Source organism: Drosophila erecta, unplaced genomic scaffold, assembly GCF_003286155.1.
Source record: "Drosophila erecta strain 14021-0224.00,06,07 unplaced genomic scaffold, DereRS2 tig00000126-arrow-pilon, whole genome shotgun sequence".
Lineage (NCBI taxonomy): Eukaryota > Metazoa > Arthropoda > Insecta > Diptera > Drosophilidae > Drosophila > Drosophila erecta.
Genome location: NW_020825209.1, coordinates 12,503 through 29,700, shown reverse-complemented (window position 1 = coordinate 29,700; position 17,198 = coordinate 12,503). Strand labels below are relative to the sequence as shown.

The 17,198-nt window shown below is 50.1% G+C and overlaps 1 protein-coding gene across 8 annotated transcripts in view; it reads right to left on the bottom strand.

The window, feature by feature from the left end:
• LOC6555769 (broad-complex core protein) overlaps positions 1 to 16,827 on the bottom strand; it is a 49,653-nt gene extending 32,826 nt beyond the window's left edge. For 5 of the 8 annotated variants that reach the window (XM_026982144.1, XM_026982147.1, XM_026982140.1 and 2 more), the window contains exon 1: positions 16,804 to 16,827. The gene's annotated coding sequence lies outside the window, so the exon portion shown is untranslated. Of the gene's footprint in view, positions 1 to 8,941; positions 9,433 to 16,803 lie in introns of those variants that run through there. The other 3 variants (XM_026982142.1, XM_026982146.1, XM_026982148.1) reach the window with 3 other exon arrangements.
• Positions 16,828 to 17,198: the final 371 nt, after the last annotated feature.

Genomic DNA, 17,198 nt, shown 5'->3' with positions numbered 1-17,198 from the left:
CCATCCACACTCACACACAAACTGAAGCAGCTCCTTAAGGGCACAGAAAAGGGGGGAAACCCCAGCAATAGATCATAATTTCAGTGGATCTTTCAGCTACCAAAAAGAAGAAATAAGAAATAGCCCATGCATACAATATTTTCTCCCGTTTTCGTTTTTTATTTATGGCAGAGATCGTTCGCTGTGTGAGTGAGGCCGTAGTGCTTACGAACTTTCAAGGCTAAATACTACATTTTCAAATTTTGTTTGCCGCATTTCGCTAGCCAGCTCTCTTGCTCTCGCTCGCACTCGCACACACACGCAGCCTTCAAAATAGTTCTAGAAAAAGTCGAATTCGTTGCAGTCGTTTTTTCGGCTCGCCCCAAAAGTGAGAGTGTGTGTGTTTGAATAAAAGCAATTATTTGGCTGACTGCGCTGTAGCTTATAAAAAGCCAAAAGAGCAGCGGCGAACGCGATTAGATAGAGCAGCCAGTATAGTAGTTTGTTCAGTTGGAAACTAAATTGTATAATGCGCGTGGCGAAAATAGAAGTCTCTAGGTGTATGAGTGTGTGCGTGTGTAGTGTGTAGGTGTAGGTGGCCCGATCGGATCAGATTGGAGTGCCATATCTGCTGCACCACCCTCGCAAACTTGTTTGCCGCCCCTCGTGCCCCCCACCCCACCACCTCGTTCTTTTGCCTTGCCTTGCCTTGCTTTCTCTTTCTATTGTGTTTGTCCGAAACGTTGCCTTGTTTCTCCTCTTTGTTCTCCATTCGCTGTCTCCAAGTCTGCCATTGTGTTCGGTTCTATTTTCAAGGTTGGCAGCGTTAGTTATGCACATGCCCATGCATACATGCATACATTTGGCACACACGCACACAGCATTTCCATAACCCCCTTTCCCACTCCCCACTCTCCCCCTCCAGTGCGAGCGGAAGGACGCGTGTCAAGTTGGTCTACGACAGCTTACAGAGCACTCAACAAGGTCAGTCCACATCCACTCTCCACCTCGGCCACGTTCTCCCTTCCACTTGTTGCCGGCTAGACGCCGTGGCGCCCACATCACATTTCCACATGGCGCGAATCGCACACTCTGAAAATGCCCCCTCGCAACTTTCCCCCCCTTCCAAGCACCGAGTGCCGGCCAAATGTAAAATCTAACGGCCAACACTCACACACACACACACACTCACCGAGAGTGGTGAAAGCGAAAGTTCTGTGCAAAAACTAGCACTAGCGGAGAGAGAAAGAGAGTGGGCGGTGGCGAGGGAAGCATTACAACCAGTGCAAAATGCAGAGTGCAGAGTGCAACTGTGTGCGCGTGTGGGTGTGTATGTGTGTGTCTGTGTGCGGCTAGACAAATGCTAGACGCCAAAGGCTAGAGGGACCCACCACCACCCACCTAACCCACCAACCCACCTACCACCCACGTAGCGGGGCATTTCCATTTGCATTTCTATTTGCACTGCCGCACACAGACATGGGTGCCTATTCCAGTGGCCCTGTGGGGCATCTGATTAACGGGTGTTAATTCGGCTATTACGCTAATTGTAAGCAATTGTAAGGGGGGAAGAGGAGGGGCACATGGAACGAGCAGCACCCACTGGAGGTGCTAGAGCGAAATAGCACGCGCAGAGGGAAGGAGAGATAGCTATTCAAAACAAAACCAAAGCCCAATTCTTCAACTCGTAAACTGAGTCCAAGTTCAAGGTCTCGCGTCCAATTCAATCGCCACTGCCGGCGTCGCTGCCTAGCTAGTTGCGCCTAATGTGGAGAGTGAGCGGCAGACAGAGAGCGAGCGAGAGAGCGTTAGAAAGCTCGCCGTTTCTGCGATGGTGTTGGAGCGTGAGCGTGAGCACGAGCGTGTGGACAAACACTCTCAAACAGTTCTCTCTCCCCCCTTCCCGGCCGCCCGCTTATCCTTCCAAAAGGAGGAGGATCGCACCAGACAGCGAAGAAGCAGAGCCAGTACCCCGCACCCTTCTTTCCTGTCTGGAACTATTTCGTTGTTTAAAAAAAAGAAGAGCCTCACCACTTTTGTCTCGCTTCGGACTCTTCTTCTTACCCCCGCCTTCGGCTTTGCTGCCTGCTTTTCCTTTGTTTTGTTTTGTTTTGGCACTGCTAGCCACCATCCCCATACCCATCCCCCTGTGCTGCGCGGCGAACATTCCCGCTGACAAAGTTGATTTCTATTGTTAGTGCGCTGCGACTGCGCCGTCAGCTTCATCGCTCTTCGTCGTTCTTCGCTCTCTTTTGCTTAGTTGTTTTGCATTTTTGCTAATTTGACCTTCACCTTAACCTAGTCATCGTGTGTCGGACATTCGGTCGTTTACCCCGCGCGAATTCGCAATTTGCCAGCCAAAGTCGAAAAGCTTCAAATAAATTCGAAATAGCAAGAGAGTGGGAGAGTAGCAGAGCGGGAGAGCACCAAGCACATGAGTGTGGGCTGAGTGTGCTGGCTAAGTGTGGGGAAAGGGGGAGGGGAGAGGGCTCTGCAATAGTGCTAGACAGTGAGCAATACAGCCTCCGCACACCTCCTCCCCTCTTCGCTTTCCTATCACGCATACAAGCGGACTTCCAGTTTCGGCCTACGAATGGAAGTGAGCCTCAGAGCACTCGTCTCTCTCACTCAACTATTTCTATTCTCCGCTAGTTTCTATTTGAGCGCTTTGACGGTGCTCTCTCTCTAGTAGACAAACGGGAAAAAAGACTATGGTCGATAGATACTCGACTCAACGATACCCGGTGGTCAACAAAAACTAGGTGCCCTCTTGGTGGCATTTTCTAAACTTGTAGTAAATGTATTTAACATAATTGTGGGTGCAAGCTGACATGACTACGACCCCACCCATCGATGCGTAAACGTAATGGAGTTACAAGCTGCTGGTAACAACCAATGGGTTCAGCATGCCCCTCTACCGTTTAGGGTATGAACAAGCCATGTAAGTTTCGAAGCACTGCTCTTGAGTCAAATCAAATGGAAAGACCGCGAGTGGAATTGCGAATAGTTTTGCGCTAGATCGCGCGTTCATTTTCCAACGTCGCTTAGTTTCGTATAGTTCGCAGATCGGGTTGGTTCCCATCCCTCCACGGATTTGGAGTTGTTCCTATTTTTTGTTGGGTGCTATGTTGTTTTTTTCAATGTTTCTTCCCAGCAAAAGAGGAAGTAAGTGAACTGAAGTGATCGTGGTGTTGTGCGCGCTGATTTTCGCCCCTGTCATTGGGGTCTTTAAACTTGTCGCCGCCCTCCTCCCCCGCTCCACATCCGCGCAATGCGTTCCGTTTCGTTTTGGGCTCCGTGCAACTCCAAAGTGTGACGCCGATTGCGGCCATTATCGCGAGCTTTTCACTTCGCCCGGTAACCGATAAGTGTTGTGCGTTGTGCCCTCGCCGTCGGCTGCAGTAAACGCTCCCCACCCCTCCCTCCTTTCACTCCCCGCGCCGTCTTAGGGGGCCAGGGCAATCAGTTATTGGCCCGCCGCCGCTCTAATGAACGTTGAACTGCAAATTGCAAAGGCGTACGAAAATAACAAACAAACGCGAAATGCGAAATGCGAATCCGCTCTCTAGCGGAACATCCGCGTCGCTCGCAGCGAGTGCGTTCACCCTGGATGTGGAGCCGCCTATCGGGAGATCACTGTAAGTATTCCGAAGGAGAAAAGGAAGAGGAGAGGGAGGCTAAGTGAACTGCGCCATTTCTGCTGCGTTCCCAAATATGTATGCATATGTCATGTGCATATACAATTTGCATTCTGACCGCCTATCAATCTATCCCGCTCTCACTTGCCAAAAAAGAAACATGGGAACGGCGAATGTTGAGTTGGCAGAATAACTGCAACGTAACTGCTTTTGTTATACCGTTTTATCGAATAGGAATAGGTTCTAAGTTGCCAGCGCAGCAAATAAAATTCGCGAAAACTGAAATGTGAAGTTCAATGTAAAAGGAAGCAGACGAGTGGGAAAAAGTGTATAAGTGGAAGCACAGAAGCCTATCGAAGGCAAAGAAGAAGAAGTAGAAAAAGAAAACGAAGAGCGAATGCGAATGCGAATGCAAAGCGAAAGTCAGCTGCACTCCCCTTTCTTCTGCCGTCCCTCTTCCCATCACAATTTAATTCGCATTACATGGGGATTTAGCATGTTGCTTCTTGCTTTTTGCTTTTTCCTTTTAGCTCGACTACGTTCATTTCCAGTCCCATTCCAATTTCAATTCCCGTTCCCATTCGCATCGCACATATTGATATGGAGATGCGTTTACATAGGCGTTCGTCTGTACGTACAAATGTGCACATGTGTATGTGCGTGGCCAGCTCATTAATTTTATAGACCATTTTGCGCAATGTGGCACACATACGCTCGCGATCAATTGACACACATACATACATACACAAACGCACGCTGCAATGTATTAGCATTTCTCATCAAAAAGCTGCTCTCTGCCGACGTTGCTGTCGCTGTCGACATCGCCGTCGAGGTTAAGAAACTTTTGGGGTTTAATAACATTGCACAAGGTTATTAGATAAAAAATGTGCTCGCCACAGCCGCGAGAGAGAGAGAGCTAGGGCTCCCCCCCTCCCGTTCCCCTGATCGACGGTTCTCCCGCTCTCTTCCCCTTCCTGTTGCCATATCGCCATTCGCACTCCCCTTCCAGTACCCTACTCTCTGCGCTCGGCTGGAATCGTATCCGATCGGATCGCGTCGTGTGTGCGAATTTCCAACGGGAAGAAGAAGCGTGGGGGATGGAAAGGGGTGCCACAGGGGGCATTATTTTTAGGCCCTGTGTACATGCATCACACACGCACACACACACATATGTGTGTGTTTCCCAAGTTTTGTGTATTTTTCGGGACTGGCGAATTTCTTGGCCGTTGATCTTTGCCGTTCTTTCTGCTTCTTCCTTCTGTAGATACTGAATGTCAATGCATTGTTGCTTGCGAGTGTGCGATGTGTGTGCATGTATGTGCGTGTGTTTGTGTTTGTGGGGGTACAATGCGCATCTGGCTTACCAAGTGTACACATTTATTTTTTGTGCCCATTATTCGCAGTGCTGTTTTACTCAACTCTTCTTATTTTTTTCACTATGCGAACAGTCTGCAGTCTGCTGTCTGCAAAGGGGCGATCAAAGACCAGGGGGGAGGAATGGCCATGGGGTTAGGTCGCTCACCATCACAGTCACGGCCATTGTCACTGTTTATCACATTTACCGTTAAGCAGCCGGTCTCAGGTTACCCGTTGCATGCATAGCCCGAAAAAAGAAAAGTCCCATCTACAACGGTTTAGGGTTTATATAAGACGACCCTCAATGTCTCGCCTGTGTCTCCCAAGTCCCCCGTCCAACTTCAAATGAAAGCTGAGAACCTCTTCACTCGAAAAAGTACACAGTAGAACAGAATAACAAGAAGCACAAGTGAAAAACAGAAAACTGTCAACGAAAGTGCAGGAAATAAACGAAAAAATTAACCAGCGATCCGATCGTTGGCAGTGCATTGAAGAAGAAGCCCGAATGGCAGAGCCAACCCATTCCCATACCCATACCCATGACCATTCCCCGGGACGTCCTAGTACCCCAGAACTATGAACATGACACTCATGACCAACTGACTGACTGAGCCAGCCGAGCAGGAAGAAGCAGCAGGGAGAGCGACAGCAGAAGAAAGGGGAGTTGCATTGCAGTGCAGGCTGCCGACTGCAGAAGAAAACAAAGTGAAGAATTGCTCACTCCGAACGAGAGTTGCTCTGGGTTTACAAAATGTATTGTTCAAAACTAATTAAATGCGGTACTTTCAGAACCAAAAATCCCACTCATAGAACAACTAAAAAATATGTTATTCAGTGCTTCAAAAAGTATAGTCCAAATTTGGGAGTATTTTCAAGTATTTTCAAAATCTTTGGCGTACTTGTCTTCTCCATCTCCAGTTTGCTGTCTCCTCTGTCTGGGCAGAAATAGAAACATCGCGAATGGAGCAGAGGCAGGTCGCAGAAGAAAGGAGAATTGAGTGCGGAGATCCGAGAACGGCGAACGGAGAACGGAGAAGGCGAGGGTGACAGAGGCAGAGGCAAAAAGGGAAGACTGGAGAAGAGTTATCTCCTAGCCTTTGTGCCTGTGCCATTTGTTTGTCTATCCGGCTTTTGGCCTTGGAGTAACCGTTTCCGAGAACTTGGGAACTCGCCTATATGTATGTATGTACATATGTATGTCCATGTGTCTATATGTCTATAGCGATAACTATGCACTTTGTATGTCCCTGTCCTCTTCTGTTGCCTCTTCGCATTCGCGTTTGTGTCTGTTGTTTTCTGTGTTTATTTTGCAACACGTCGACTCACCGCTCGCAATTTGCGGCGGCCTTGAATGACACGATCATTACGCTGATCGTGCTCATCATGATCATCATCATCGTGATCCCCATTTGTTGTTACTGCGACGGATGCATTTGTGGCTGCTGTTGCACCCAAACAAGTGCTCCGTGCTAGAACATGAGTCATGTGAGTGTGAGTGGAGAGCTGGGAACTGAAACTCTGGGGAGCTGCTGCTCGTCTGCGTGCTTTGTCCACTTGTGGCGATGCGACTCTCAATTGGCCGCAGTTTCCAGTTGATTCCAGTTGATTGGGCTCCAAGGCTAACGGAAGTGCTACTGGTTGCTAGTCTGCTGTGAAGTTTCTCTAACTGCCCGCTTCTGTCTCTGGGCTGGGCCTCTGATTACCACTAGCTCCAAGTGGGCCGACCAGGCCCTTACCCCATTTCGGATGTCCTTTTACTGTTGCTCCACTCATGAGCTTCCTGGAACTCAAGCTGGCACTGGAGTGGGCACTTGTGCCCTTGCCGCACTGCATTTGCAGCATTTACAATCTGTGGCAGCAACAATTGCAGTGCGGCAACAACAAGTTATGCGCCGACAACCTTGAATGTCGGCCAGTCGCACACACAGATGGCTAGCACGCACACGCAGACACCCTAATACACACAGACATAGACATACACAGGCACAGGCACAGACACAGTACGCAGACAGCGTCTAGTCGGGGCCACCACTTTGGCGAGTCTCCTCCATCGCCATCTCCTCCGTCTCCGCCGCCTCTGTTTTCCTAGCATCCAGCTATCCAGCTATCCGACAGCCACCAGCCACCAGCCACCACATTCGCATCCCGAGCTCCACAGCACGTCCCACGTGTGTGCCCCACACCCCCAACCCCTTTCTGGCTTTCGTAGTCTGGCTGCGTCTCTAGTTTCTGTCGTTTTATGTTTTTTTTCGCTCTTCCTTTTTGCTAGGCACGCTTCGTTGGCTGCCTGCAATTTTCATTCAGTTTTTCTCTCGTCGCGCGACTTTCCCACCCCGCCCCCACCGCTTCTTTTTCTCCTCTTCCTCGCGTTGCAGGAATGCAGAAAAATGTGTTAGTGGAGTAGTTGCCATTACGTCACCTTGCTGTGACTGTGCCCGTGTCTGTGTGACTGCGCGCGTGTGCGAGTGTATGGGTGCCGGTCTTTGTGGCTTGCAGATGGGGAAGGGCTGATGATGGTTGTGGATGGGGATAGAGATGGGGTCGGCGGAGTGTTGTTGTCGTTTGAGTGACTCGTCTGGGTCTCGGTCTGGGTCTGGGTCTGGGTCGCCCTAACAACTAGGAGAACAAAAAGAGGAAGCTGGCGTTACCACCTTCCCTACAGATCGGTTGGTGGAGCAGGAGCAGGAGCAGAAGCAGGAGCAGGAGGAGGAGCAGTAGCAGTGGGGACCCTGTCACCGAATCGCTTGACTGCGTGCCTGTCTGGCCATTTGAGTCTCTTTGTTGGCCCAGTTCCACAAGCAACCCACTGAAAGCAAAAGTTTCAGCGACACCTCTCCTCCTCACGTGACTTACCTGTCATAGAGCTAATCCTGAGATTGATTCCTGAGACCGATTGCGATCGAAATAGAATTTGCCGAAGCCTGAGTGGGTTGCTAAAAGGATACTATGTATATAACGAGTAACATTAACAGAAAAAAAAAACGTAAAAACGCAACGAGAACAAGATTGGTGTGGAAGCAATCTGCTTGCGGATATGCGGATGCCGATATTATGTGAACTTGCGAATTCAGCACGACTTGCACTTTGCGCGAGCGATTTACGGTTTCTCAGTTTGCAGTTTGCAGTTTGCAGTTAGCAGTTCGCAATTGGCGAGGAGCTGCCACACGACGTTTGCTCAGTGCGACGCTGAACAGCAAACTGCAGTGCCGCCGTTTCGGGCTGGCTTTCGATCGTTCCCGAACCCTGCCCAAGCGGCCTTCGTGTTCGCCCGAGTGCAGATCCTCAGCTGCAGTCGCCTTGGCCGTGAGCTTCGCGAAGCCTCAGTCTGACTGACTGCAGCCGAAAAAGCGAGGAATGGCGGGGCGGCGGGGCAGCGGAGAGGTGGAGTGGTGGAGTGGTAGAGAAGTGGAACAATGCAGCGCAGAGTCCAGGGGTGGAGAAGCTGAAACGGGGCAGAAAGAGGCGGCTGAGGCTACTGTGCTGCCCTGCTTCCTGCAGTGCATCTGTATCCGTAACTGTATATGTGTCGCTGTCTGTGTCTGTATCTGTATCTGCATTCGTATCTGTATCTGTGCACTCTGCGCGTCTTTGTATGCCTTTGTATGCCGATGCACCGAAATTTTTTGGACGGTTTAAAGGGAGGGGTCTAGGCCCGGTCCGTCCGCTTTTGTGACTCTTCATCAAAGTGCTAATGAGGGGAGCCCAAAGGCGGAGAGGGAGAGAGCAGGCAGCTGCATCGGATGACTCAAATGTCCTTCTTACGGATCGGGCCACGAATCCGAATCAAATTTCAGTGTGTATCTGTACCTGCACTCGTGTGGGGACATGGTTGTGTGCGTATGTCGATATAGATCTGGATGGTAGGATCAAGGAGCTTCCAGCACGTTCGGTTTGCCCTACAAAGCGGATGGGGTCCGGGTCGGGGTTGGGGTTGGGGTCGGGAGGTGGATAGGATGGGAAACCCTTACCTGGATGGTGTGGTTGTAACTGCGCTCAGTAGGTGCATCCTTGCTCATGGCGGCGCTTTATTGGGATGACTACTTGGGGGGATGCACACTGGTTATTCACTTGAACTTTGGGGCTTTGGGATTTTGGGGCTGGCTTTCTCTGATCCTGATTCTGGATTCTGGATGCTTGGTTTCTTGGATTCTTGAATTCTTTTGATGCAAACGCGCGCGAATCGCGCACTAGATTCCCTTTCCGGGTTGGCTTGCGTCCTTGGGTCTTTGCTTGGTGCACTTGACAAAAAACACAAAAAAATAGAACAGAAGGAACTGTCCAGTCCTTGTGTGTGTTGATTTGTTTAGGTTTGTAGGGGGTAGGTGTGAGGTGTGGGGTGGGCACTAATGCTATTCAATTCGAGCTCAAACTTAGAAATGGAAATTGAAATTGTGCGTTTAGGCTGAACTAACTTTAGTAACTGAACCGATCGAATTAAAAAGCTCAACTGAGTTCCGAAAAAATGCAGTTAAATGTGTTGGGCTTGTGCCGCTGCCCTCTGCCAGTGTGCGTGTGTATTGGTGTGTGCGCGTGTGTGTGCGCCTGCCCAATTGAATCAGAGAATTCGCTGTGCACGAGTGTTTGTGACAGCGTGTGTGTGTGTGTGTGTGTATACTTATGCCGCCTGTATGTTTCATTCGCTTTTTTCGCTTCTTGCTTTTTACTTTTTGCCATTTTTTCCTCGCTTTTTTGTTATATACTTCTCTTGTGCGATTGTGTGTTTCCTACGCTTTTTTGGAGTGCAGCGACGTCGACAGCGGCGGCAGCAGTGCGATCTGCGTTCTGCGATCCATTCGATCCGATCGCTGCAGTTTACAGCGCAGTCGCCAAAAAACGAACAAATTTTCAGCGCATGCGACGGCAGCGAAAACGAGCGAGCGAAAATTGCGTTTTTTTGGGGGTTCCATGTGTGTGGTTGTGGTTTTTTTTCTTTTTTTTTTGCTGCTGTCCATATATTCTGTTGTGTTTTCTGGTATTGCCCATTTAGAAGTTTCGTTTATTCATTGTCAGGCCGACAAAATTGGGGGAAATGAAATGCAAAGTCGTCGGCGAGCGAACGAATCAACGAGCGCCGCCCACACACCGATGCGATTGCAAACGCGAATGTTTGGGCAGATCCGCAGATCGGCAGCGGCAATTTGTAAATAGAGGGTTCGGGAGCGGGAACGGGAGTGAGAGCGGGAGCGGGAGCGGGCAGGGGAACATGCAACTTTCGCCCTATGTAACTCCAAAGATACACAAAGCGGTACACACGCACACAAAGTCAACGGCGATCGGAGCGTTTATCAGCAGAATGTCGTCGTGCGTCTTCGGCTCGGAAATGCCCGATTTCACGCCCCGTCAGTGCCCCCGAGGGGGGTTCCAATTGAAAGTGTAGCCCACATTTCGAGCCCCATCCCAAACGCAAACCCAAATCCAAAGTCGGCCTGTTTTTAGGGCCTTCCCTTCCATTCCCTCCCTTGCGTCACCCTTTGAAATTGTATTTTCTGCTGATGTTGGCGAAGAGTTGTTTAATATTTTGGTTACCATTACCATCACCATTACCATTACCACATTTTATTACATGGCTCCCCTGTTTGCCATAACCCAGATTCCCATTTCCCTGTTCCCCCGCCCCTTCTCCTGGCACGCACAAAGATTGAAGACTGAAGACTGCAGAGTGCAGAGCGAAGATTTGCTGGCCCTGAGGAGAAACTGAGCGACTGAGTCTGAGAAACTTGTTGCCACTTGCATCTTGTTTGCCCATTTTTTTTCTTCCGAATTTCATTGTTTTTGCAGCGTTTTTATTTTACTGCTGCATCCTCTTGTTGTTGTCGCCGATATTTTTATGAGCTGTTTTTTTGGTATTTATTTTTTAGATTCATGCGTGGCGATTTTGGGTTTTTTAATTCTGCTGGTCTCGCACTCACGTTAGCATTTTTCAAGAATTGTCTTCAGCGTTGTTTTGTTAAGGTTTCCCTGTCTGCAGTGACCTCTTGCCGATTCATAAACGAATAAATGTACCTACACGTACAATAAACACAACACTACGTACGTATCTATAATGTCTTTATTGCTGCGTCTCGTTCGGTTTATGGTTGTTTCAAGATCACCGCAAATGTCACCGAGTCACAGATTAGCCAGAAAGGCGAGTCGCGCGGGCAGGGACCACTGTAGTCGCTCTAAGCTCCGCTCCTTTGTTGGGTCTCGGGTTGGGTGCTTTGCAATTACAACCGGCATTAACCTCTAGGCGGCGCAAACGGAGACGGAGGCAGCCAACAACCTCGACAACAACCTCACGGCGTAGACGCCGACGTTGAAGGCAGAAGGCAGAAAGCAGCGGCTGCGAAGGCGAAATGATCGCATTGAACTTGTCGCCGTTTGTTCTAATTGGAACTGCAGTGGGTTAGTCACCCGCAGTCACCCGCAGTCACTCGCTCCCGCTCACCCAGTGGCCATCTCCCCCCGGCGCCGTCGATGTCTCCTCGCCCGCCCATCGGGCGTATACGTAATACGCGAGGAGGTCAACGACGGAGCCGCCAATGATACATGTAGACGGGGCGAGAGAGAGAGAATTAGAGACCGCCCCCGCCAGCCGTGAAACAGCGGTGTTTACACGAGAAGCGCTTTGATCGAGTTCAACGCCCGCGATCCAGTCGATCCAGTGCCATTTCGGAATACAAAACACAAAATACGGAATGCGTATGCGAGTACGAATACGAATACGAATACGAATGCAAAACGACTGGGGAATGTGCGATCAAAGCGCGGGGGAAGTGCAGCAATCTAGATAATGGGTTTGCAAAAGATCCCGTCTCTGGCACACGAAGATAGTCAAGTGCACGAGGTCGTAAACAAAGTTAGCATACTGCGAATATTTTCAAAACTTCGCCTTTGTGGAAACGGTGTGCCACAAGTTATCCTGGCAGTACCAATTAGGAGGTAATTGGTAACAGAATGCCAACGACATGTATAGCTAACAGGGTTGGTGGTGCTTCCCTCTACTTTTTCGATATTACTATCTACGAACTCTCTCAGATAGCTAGCTATTTTATATTATACAGTACTTAATGGAGGCACGCGCTTAGAAGATTAGTTAGAGAGGAAATCAGTTGGGCGAAGCACATCGATTGATCAATATCATTGTTGTATACAACTATTGGACAAACCTAATAAAAAGTACTGCAACCCAACCCAACCTGCAGCCGTAAATTCAGATAAAGCAGCCAGTATATACTGGCAAAATAAACCTCGAAACCCCAAAAAGAGCACACTTACATGTCTGATTCTCCGGCTGCGTCTGGTGCGTGGGATCGCCTAGAGCTGCTCCGGATTCCGGTTGGCGATCCGACTCTGGCTGGAATTCGGGAACTCCGCGCGCCACACACTCTCACTTTTACTGGGACAGTTTGTCAGGGTTTTTGTTGCGGTTGCTCGCTACTCTATCGGTTGGTTCAGATTGCATTTGATAGTAATTTGGTTTGTCCCCGGATCGGCTGGTTTATCACTTCGTTTTGGGTGTTCCTATTTCCTTTACTCTGGCCTTCACTTCGATTAGATTCTAGATTTGATTTATTGCACAACTTGTCATCTCTGCGGTTCACCAAACAAAAAGAAAACAATCAACAATCGGCGCGGTGGAAGCGGTGGAAACGGTGGAAATGCCTAAAATCCCGAGATGCTGTCCTTGCCGCATTAACAATCACTTGCAAAAAAACAAACTACACGGCAGAACAATTCACTCAGTCAGTTATCTTTGAGCTGTGCTGGGTTTGTGTGTCTTGGCCTATGATTAGAGTCGAGCTGGGACGTCAGTTGGGTTTCTGTTTCAGTTTCAGTTTCAGTTTCAGTTTCAATTTCCGTTTCCGCTGGTGGCTGATTTGGGTTTTGGTTCGCGTCGCAACACGCGCACGTAACGAGCAACAAACAGCAACTAACGTTATTTTTAAAACCCAACTCGATTCAAGTCCAAGTCGCAATCGCAACGGCCCAGGGCCGCTGGCAGCGACGCCGGCTGCGGCAGAGCGGCAGCAGGACCGGCAGCGGCAGCGGCAGTGGCGGCAGGACCTGGCAAGGAGCAGCCGAAGCGCCGCCGAAGCCAGCCGAAGGACTTCCGAAGTCGCCGCAGGACGAAGGCAGCGACGCCCGCCGACGGAGCTTTGTTTTGGTGCCCAAGCTGATGATGCTGAAGCTGCGCGACCGTGGAATAGAAAGTTTAGCACACAATTGAAGTCATTACAAGCGCGCACACACACACACACGCTCACACACACACACAAGCGATTGGCAGAGCAAGGATTACGGATTACGGATTACTGATTACTGATGACGAATGCCAAATAGGTAGCCCCGAATGCTGTGCTACGTTTCGCTGACCATCCGCCGCCTGCACTTGCTCGCTCCGCACTGCCAACTGGCTGCTGCACTGGACGCGGTCCACTGGCCAATTGCCCCCTGCCCCTGCCCTGCACTGTCCGCCATCTGGCGCCCCCCCTCGCCGCTCGCCCAGGTGCTCTGCCGCAGCGCTGCCATAAAAATCACCCGCCAAACAACGTACTAAACACTCATTACTCATTTCGCTGACTTGCCGCCCTCCCCGTCGTCCCGCCACAACAACAACTATTCGCTCGCACACACACACACTCACACACACGCACACGGGCAGGACGAAGTTTGCTCTTTTTTTCTGCGTGTGGCGTTAAAAAAAAGGATGCGACTGCGACGCCGACGGAGGCTGTGGCAGCGGCAGCGACGCCAGGCAAAAAGGAAAATCAGAAACAAAACAAAAATGCGAAAAACGAACGAAAATGCTAAAACCAAAGCGGCAGCGCAGCAGAGCAGCTGAAACAAAAAAAAAAAAACAAAAAAAGAAATGGAAAAAGGCAGCAGCGAAAAAGGAAAACGGGAAGAGGAGGATAAGAAGCAGCAGCAGCAGCAGCAGCAGGAAAAAAGAGTCAGCGTGTGTGTGTGTGTGCGGCGGTGGAAAAAATCCATCCGCAACCAACCCCACTGCATGCTGCGTCCACCCCCCGCATGCCCGCCAAGCCGCCCAACCGCCCAACCGCCCACCTCCCCCCGCACACAAACACAATACAGCACGGCACAGCACGGCACGGCACCGCACACACACAAACAACCCCCGTGCGATGCCGGCAGCAGTGGGAAATTTAAAAAACGCGTTTACACGACGACACGAGAGCGGAGCGCGCGCAAAAAAACGCCAACGAAACAGGACGAGGCGAAAAGCGAAAAATAAAAAATACAAAAATTTGTAAAGCACGAAAATAAAAAGGACTCTCACACACATACACACACACACACACTCGTTCATAATGGAGAACTACGAGCTACTACGCCCACCGCCCACCGACGTCGAAAGGGGAAATCGACGCACGAAAATAACCAAGCGAATAAAAAAGGATGGCCTGCGTATGTGTGAGTGCGTATGTGTGTGTGTGTGAGCTGAAGAGCGTGACTGTGCGTGTGTGAGGAGAGCCGGTTTTTAAATTTTAATTCGTTGTCTTTTTGCTCTGTCCCGCTTGGGCTTTTGCGGCGCTCCCCATCTCGCTCGCACTAGCCCCAAAAAAGTATGCAACGCTTGCCCCCGAAACATGGTATATGATGTATGATGAGCGCGATAGATGGTGGGTGGGTGGTTGGGTGGGTGGTCGATGCCGAGAGATAGAGAGTATCCGTTGGGATCCCCGATCTCGCGGATCCTTTTACCTGGCTGCTTTCGAGCCGCCGGAATGTCGTTACACGGAACATAAAGAACCAACTAAACTAAAGAGACGGAGAGAGCGAACGAAGGCAAAGGACGAAGGACTCGCGACTAGGCAGCCACGACGTCTTAACGGTTACTAACTGCCCAAGACGCTGGCGATTTCGGCTGAAACCGAATGGCTGGCTCGCAGCATCCTCCTTCTTCATTCAGTCTGGGCTTTGGCGTGATTCGGAGAAAAATAGAGAACACAGCCGGTGAAAGTCGACGCGACGGCGACGCCAGCGCCTTTGCTGCCGCAGGAGGTCAAAGTTGAGCAGCAGCACTTGAAGACTGGCCAGCCGCCATCCTGTTGCTCGCAATGACCGCCCCCTCCCCGCCACCCACGCCGGGGGTCGTGGAGGAGGTGAGCTGAACACTGCCCACTACGCACATACAAATGAGCCTAATAAAATCAAATGCTGATAGTGTGTAGTTGGACGCATTACCCCAAATCCTCCAAATCCGCCCCTCTGTACGCTGTGTACGTGAGCTAATACTACTGCTACTACAACTACTACTACCACTACTACTGCAACTACTACTAACTCGCCCACACAACGGCATCACACAGACTCGAACACAAATACAAACACAAGGACAAACAGCACACAGGCACACACAGCGGGCAGTCGAAGAAGAGGCAGCAGCAAAGCAAATCTACTACACGCAATCTTCATTTTCAACGCCATCAAAGCCATTCCAATCATCATTATCGTCGCCATAATCATCAAGTAAAGTACCCACCAGTAGCGCCTCGACGCAGGACACCCGCCCCCGCCAGGACACCCCCGCCCCCGGCGCGGCGCCCCAAGAAGTATGCTATGCTGGACGGGATTCTCTTCTCGCCAGTGCTCTTAGACGACGGCAATGGGATGCCAACAAGTGCGCCCGAAGTATTATTTTCCTCGCTCTCCATATTTTGGCTCCTTTTTCGGCCGAAGAGAGAGCCGCTGTGCGTGCGTGTGTGTGTGTGTGTGCTGTAAGAAAGGGAGAAGGGGAGAGGAGAGCGCGAGGAAGCTGGATAATGATGTGAATGTTGACGTCTTCGTTGTAGTTTCGCGTAGTTGCCTCTGAATGGGAGAAAGTTGGGTTGGGTCTCGAACCGGGTTAGAGAAAGGCAAAGGCAAAGGCAACGGCAACGGCAACGGCAAACGCAAAGGGAAAGCATCGCATCCAGGCAGCCGGCAACTGCGACAAATTACTTAAGCTGCATGTGGCGCGCGCCAGGCTGCTTCTGCACTCGAAATAAAACGCACAGGCTGGTTGCAAGCCAACATAACTAGGGAATAAATCGGAAATTTAGGCGACGCAAGGAAGCAGTGCAACTGTGATTTTAACTTTCGGCACTCCTTTCGGGACTTTTGTCCTAATCCTCGCCTTCGAGCAGGCTAGAAAAGTACGTGGCATGTCTAAGAACATTGCCTGAAGTGTAGCAATAGCTGCACACTTACTTGCAGCCTGTGTGCTGTGCTGTCGCTGTTTTTGCAGCTGCATTAAAATCTTAGAAGACGGATTCCTCGTTTATCGACATGCAGCCAAACACGCATATGGGGATAGACTTACGGCAGGCGCTTCTGCCGGCGGTCGTTGTTTGCTGCATATAATTTAGATTTTCGTGCCACTCACACAAGCGCACAGCCAACGTGGGGTGGTGGGTGGTGGGTGGTATTTGGTAGGTGGTAGGCGTTGGGTGGTAGGTGCTTCGGGTGTTTTGGGCTCGTCTTCGTTTTGGCCCAAAGTTTCAGCATATTTGCTAGACTTGCTTTAAATAACGCGCACACATATGCAGATTATTTTTGAGTGTGGTGGGGGAGCGAGAGTTCGGTTCGCAGTAATTAGCCAATAGGAATAGCTGGAGCTCGTGCGCTGGTGTGAGTGTCCCGGCAGGGGTGCGTGTGTGTGTGTTCATTTGTTCATGCGTTCATGTGAGCCATCCCTCACATGCATGTTTGTCATTTTGGCTTTGCCTATCGGATTCGAGCTTACTACAAGACAACTGCGTGTTCTGCCCGCCCTTTGGTTATTTGCTTATGGCATTTGATCTCTGGCCCCTAGAATCCGATTGTAAATCTATGGCACGGTACTCACCTGCGATCGGAGTCGGCTTAAGCTGCAAAATACAAGAGATACACTCGATTAGTGGGGTTGCTCAAGGTCAAGCTGGTGCTTAACTCTAACTCACTACTAAGTAGTCTTTTAACGATTTGAAAACTAACCAATGTTTTCTGTATTTCTACTCTGTTTCAGCATTTCAGTGCGCAGAGAAACCTCGAAGCTCATGAAGTTCTCGAACTGGTAAGTTGCGCCCAATTATTAATTATGTGCAACGCACAAAGAGGATACCACATCCACACATGTGCCTATGTATAATTGTCGAAGAGCCAAAGAGTAAGCTTCAAGTGTCAGAAGCGAGCTGAAATTTGTTGCTCCACCTACTTTTGAGCCTTTGTTTTTATGTTTTTTTTGCGCTCTGCTCTCGTCTC